Source organism: the organism of the source record quoted next, unplaced genomic scaffold (genome assembly GCF_019419815.1).
Source record: "Pyrus x bretschneideri cultivar Hongxiangsu unplaced genomic scaffold, Pyrus_bretschneideri_v1 Contig11, whole genome shotgun sequence".
Taxonomy (NCBI): domain Eukaryota; kingdom Viridiplantae; phylum Streptophyta; class Magnoliopsida; order Rosales; family Rosaceae; genus Pyrus; species Pyrus x bretschneideri.
In genome coordinates this window covers 650193-656308 of record NW_025999402.1, presented here as the reverse complement: position 1 = coordinate 656308, position 6116 = coordinate 650193, and the positions used below count along the sequence as shown (strand labels likewise).

General features: G+C 35.0%; 1 pseudogene; it reads right to left on the bottom strand.

Moving 5' to 3' along the window:
• Positions 1 to 3863: 3863 nt before the first annotated feature.
• On the bottom strand, positions 3864 to 5879 carry LOC125473150 (annotated as a pseudogene).
• Between the last annotated feature and the right edge of the window lie 237 nt (positions 5880 to 6116).

The following is a 6116-nucleotide window of genomic DNA, read 5'->3' as shown; positions in this document are numbered from 1 at the left end:
TTTGTTTCAGATTAAGTGATCTAGATTTAGTTTGTTATTGTGATGCAGATTTCGTAAGCGATTTGGATGACAAAAAGTCAACAAGTGGTAACATTGTCTTGTTTGGTGGAACAACTGTTTCTTGGTTAAGTAAGAAATAGGCCTATGTTGCAAGGTCTACCATGGAAGCAGAATATATATCTTGTGGCACAGCGGTAAGTATTGCAGTATGGGACTAAACGCTTTATTGATAGTTTAAATATAGGTATACTTAAAAAGCCCGTCAATATGTTTTGTGATAATAAGTCCTGCCATTTTTCTGATAAAAAGTAGAGCAAATAGTTCTAGAGGAAAACACATTGATATTAAATATCACTATATACAAGATATAGTGGAGATATGAGAGGTAAAGGTCGACTACATACCCTTCGAAGAGATGGTGGCCGATCTAATGACCAAGGGATTATCTTTGGAAAAATTTAGAGAGCATGTGACTACAATGGGTTTGCAAAACATCTAGATGTGTTGTAGTGTGAGATGTGCGGCGGGCATCGTTGTATGGTTTCAGGGATGCTTGAAACATGGACAAGTAGATGCGACTCTATCTGGTTCTTTAGTACTTGGTCGATTAAAGATAGAAGGCACTAGTAAGGTAACCAGGTTATAATAAATCATTTTGAAAGTAAAATCTGTTATAAGCTTCAAGGAATAATTTATATAACATTGTGGCATATAGTGCGGGACTAAGTCGTCATTTGTAACCTAGATACGAATTGTTTTTCCTAGTTACTTGAGTATAATGCCATTTTACTAAAGAGTAAAATTATATCAGATAAAGTGGAATTGTGCGCACCAGGTACAGAAGCCACATATCTGATGTTACATTCAATTTGTTTATGAGTAATACTCTTAAGAAATAAATCAGAATAGGAAACCATTTATGTCATCATAATCAAGTGGGAGATGTTGGAATATGATTATGATAACATGGATTTCACAATATGTGTAATCATATGTGAAGGAACACCATAACATTGGTGTACTAATAAACATATGATTGTAGTGAAATAAGTTAATTAATTAATAAAGAAATAATATAATATAATAAATTAATTAATTAATTAATTCTAAAAGGATATAAATTGTATGTCAACGTAAAGAGTTATAACTTCCCCTGAAGAATACAACTCCTTCATAAAGGTTATCTCTATATATTTGTCAAATCCTTTTCTGTCAGATTCATTCAATTTCATTTTCACTCTCTGTTCATATCCTTCACACTATATTGTGATCGATAGTCTAAATGACATCCGTTTCCGATCCTGTGAACTACCCAATTTCCATAAAAAAATATTATTGTATTCAGAAAAAGGGATGATAATTAAACAATGTATGATGTGATTAAAATGCTAACAAGAAAGGAGAAATATCTAAACTACCTATTAATAAAATCTTCTTTGTCAACTAAAAGAGGATGAAAATACTATTTAGTCTTCTATCACAAAAAAAAAAATGATGGGTCATAATGTAATATGATCGAACCAAATTTTACTTTTTATTTTTATTTTTTATTGAAGTTTTACCTACAGGTGATGTTAAAATATATCTAATATAAAAAATGAAATAAAAAATAAAAAAAATGAAACTCCAACTCCACTCCCACCCACGTTCTCTCTCTCCCTATCTCCTTCCCATTTTAAAAACAAAATAAAAAGTGTTCATATACACAAAGTGTGTAGGCATATGCTAGTATGTAGAAAGACAAGAAAGAAGGAACAAATAACACATGGACATATAATATTGAGGAATGACTACTATATTGGACGATATCCTCTTTACTGGTAAGTGAGACGTCTTAGGTTCGATTCTTGTCAAAGACGAATTTGAACCACATTGTTGCTAGCCCAATGTGAAGTTCAGCCCACTTCCTCCCCTTAATATAGATAATATTGTTTGTTCAAAAAAAAAAAAAAAAAAAAATCCAAACAAACTAGATTAGTAACAACAAAACCCAACTAATATATACAAAATAAGAGCAGGTTCTACAGGTCTTAAAATGAATCCAATAATTAATGATCTGATATTCTGACGTGGGATGCATTTCCACCCTAAAGTTTAAATCATTTGCCAATTCATATCATAAAGGATATATTTGGAATTAAGTCAATTTGTTAAAGTAATGTGTTTGTACTTTGCACTTAAGTGCGAAGAAATGTATAAATGGTTATATGGTAAAAAAGTGGGTGATAGTATAGAGACAAATTTTAATTTTGGTAGATCACGTTCTACCACTACTCTAATAGAGGTAGGACAGCAATACAAGTAGATTGCATTTTTATCAGAAACGTGGTACAATATGGTATACAAAATATATATTCTCTCACATTTTTCCTTGTAAAAGACACAAACACATATTATAACATGTAAACTAATTGTAGTATTTTACCACATGCCGGGTTTGTTAGGATGTGTTTTGGTTTGACATGGCAACGTAACCACAAACATTCTTATACTTTGTGCGCTTGGAGTAGTCCTAGCCTCCTCGTCCTTAGGCACCACCAAAATTAGCTTGGTATGAATGAGGTATAGCTGACTTGACGGAGCTCGTCCGTCGGTACACACACGACAACCCTACCCACCTTCTATTATGTCGCAATCCCTTATATGTGGAGAGCAATTTTCTTGAAATAGTTTTCTTCCACTATGACACTCTGGTCCAAAAATGCGTTGTCACGGAAATGGTAAATGTAAAAATAACCAAGAGTTGTGGTTCTTATCTTTTGGGTATGGTGCTTTAGTATCTACCCAATACTCCCTCTCCTAACAAAAGTAGACTGAAATGTAAAAATAATTGAGAGTTCGTTTGATAATTTTTGTTTTTTGTTTTTATTTCTTGGTAGAAACAAGGACATGTCTAAACTACATATTAATAGATTTTTCTTTGTCAACCAAAAGAGGGTGGAAAGATTATTTAATCTTCTATCACAACAAAAAAAAAAAAAATTAAGATCAGTAACATAATTTTACAAAACAAAATTTTGCTATTTTTTTTTTGCTTAAACCTCACCTACATGTGATTTTAACACTTCTAAGTTAAAAAAAAAAATTAAACCTCTCTCACTCTCTCCCCTTCATGTCTTTCTCTCTCCTTCAATTTTAAAAATGAAAATTTAAAACTTCACACACATTTTGTGTGTAGATATATACTAGTATGAATTAAGGAATGAAAAATAAAGAATGTTGAAGGAATGAGGAGGAGAAATGAAGGAGAAAATAGGAAACAAAAACTAGAAATTAAAAGAAAACCAATACAAATTTTTAGCTTTCACTTTGTGGTTTTTCCATGTACATTTGTTCCACTTCGTTCCCACCACCCTTGCCCCACCTAATGCTGCAATGCATGTAAAACAAATAAATCCATCGCCTAAATAAACATAGAAATAAATCCACGATGGATATTTCATGCATAAAGCTTAACTTGGTAATCATATAGGGTATATCTACCTCAACTTACAACTATTTCTCCTAGACTTTGCATAGAAATCTGGCCAAAGAAAATTCAAGGACAACTGATATTCAATATGGGAATAAGGAAAAAAAAGAGAAGGAAATACAATATGGGAATGGTGGTATAAATCAAGCATGGAAAATAAACAAGAACAAACCATCCTGATTCTAAAAGAAACATTTTGCTCAGCAATCTAAGTGATAGTGAGCACCATCATCACTTTTGTTGCAAATAAAATATTCTAAATTTCAAGATTTAATATATGATTCTACAGCATAAATTTCAAAATCTAAAATCATCTAACAGCAACAAAACCGGTGGTAAGGACTCGCCACAACTTTAGTGTTATGAGCAAAAATCACCGATCCTTTAACAATTATCCGCCTTCAAGCAGGTTGAGCACGTGGCCAATGAACAGCACCATCCCTGTTATTTCTTCTCTGACGAGGAACATCAATGGGTGATCAGCCACAAAGTGATCAACAGATGGAGGTTCATCCCCGCCGCCCCCTTATTCTAATAAGGGAAACAGCTGTAGCTATGGTTCCATGTTCATTAAATTCAACGACCGATTTACGGTGTACATTGGACACATAAGGGTCCTATTCCAGAGGCGAGTGTGCAATCTGTTAAGAATGAATCCCACATTGATGGAAGAAGGGACATTGCATGGGCTTATAAGAGGTTAAACTACTTCCCATATTGCCAATTAGTTTTATGGTGGAACCTCAACTTTCTTCATGATATTAGAGCAGGTTGTCCCACATGTGAAGACAAACGGCCACATATGCTCCACGTCATCCTGTTGTGTTGTCCATGTATTAGACTCGAAAATTCGCCACACGTGAGGGGGCGTGTTGAGAATAAGTTCCACATTGATAGAATGAGGGACCTTGCATGGGCTTATAAGAGGTTGTACTACTTCCTATATTGCCAATTGGATTATGGTGGGACCCCAACTTTCTTCACCATCTCTGTCAATTTTCCTCCTCCTAAATCAACAACAAAAGGCGAAACTAGTCCCAAATCCTTAAGAATTTCACAAGCGTTAAATCCTGAAGAAAACTTGAACTTCAGAATCCTAAAATCACCCACAATAACCTGTTCTTTAGGGAGATGGCGGTCTAAGAAGCCGGTCTCAGAATAAGCTCTCTCAACTAAAGATGGCAGCCTATCTTTTGCATCGGGAGGTAATAAATACATGCAGAAAATCCGCGTCTGAACTGACCTCCCCATTATGTAAGGAAGCTTTAAAACTCTGAAGCCATCGAAGACACTTACAAACTGCCTCGTGTTGGTCATGAAGGGTGCCTTAACTTTCCCGTTGAGAAGGAAGAAGTCATACTCCGTCGTTTAATGTGGAGAAAACTTGACCTCCCAATCTCCTTTGAAGTACATAATGCATTTAGCAAATAGGATCCTGGTTTCTATGTCAACCGACTCACAAGGAACCTTTTCGATAAGGCCGTTGGTTTCTTTTTTAGCCCATGTGTTCACTTTAATTCTTGCTTGGTCAGCCTTGGTCTTGAAATCAACTTCATTTATAGCAGCTTTATAAGCAAAGTCCACTATTCGTTTGAAAGAAGGCTTGACGGGGTGGACTTGTCGACCCAAAAGTTATGCCTAGGACAAGCGGGGGAGTGGGCATGCTCCACATAGGGGATTCACGAGTAGATTAGAGGGAGATTCATGGGTGCTATAAAAGATCCGAAGGAGGAGATAGAAGGCGTGTTGAGTTGCTCACTGGAATTGACTTGAGGAAAGAAAGCAACTCTGCCTTGGTGGAACCCTTTGAACCAGCCGTTATAAGGCTTAGAGCCATGTGGATTGACAGCGTTGAGAACATCATGTTCTTGTCCTTGCCTTGAGGATGAAGCAAGTGATTTGTGATTCTCAGTACGATATTGGCTTGGTTGTTGATCGATTCTTGGAGATCCATTGTTGTTACCAAAATGAACGGCAAACCCTAATTAGTGGTCTTTGCGTTTAATTACTCTGTTGAAGTGCAAACGAATGGATGCAGAGGCAAACCCTAATTTGTGCTCTTCGGGTTTAATAACTTTAATTACTATGGTGAAGTGCAAACGAATGGACGCTTCAATTCCCGCTGCAGTAAATCTTGTGAAAAAACCACTCAATTGGCAGAAAATCTTCAAATATCAATTAAGATATATTTTGGCCTATCAAGTATTCATCGAGTTCATGAAGAGTTTTACTTTTGAGAGAGTTTCTTAGCATTTCTTCTTCTTCTTCTTCTTCTTCTTTTTGACCTTTTAAAAAAAAAAAAAAAAAAAAAAAAAAAAAACAACTGGTGGCAAGCCACGATTATTACTAGACGTGACAATATTAATATTACAAGTAATGATAGAACATCTTACAAGCCAGATGACCATCTTCGCCAAATCATATAAAAAAGAGAAGTATTGAGTATATGTGACATGTCAGCAATTGCCACATCAGCATCCACATCAGCATAGCTTTTATGTTAGCTTATGTGATAAGCTTAGTAGTGTTAGAAGTAGATATATAAAATTTTTTTCCCTCTCTGTATTTTTCAAGATTTATTCATTTTGTTAATAAAACAGATATAAAGATTTCAGCCTTCTTCTTCCACAAGCTTTCTTCGTTT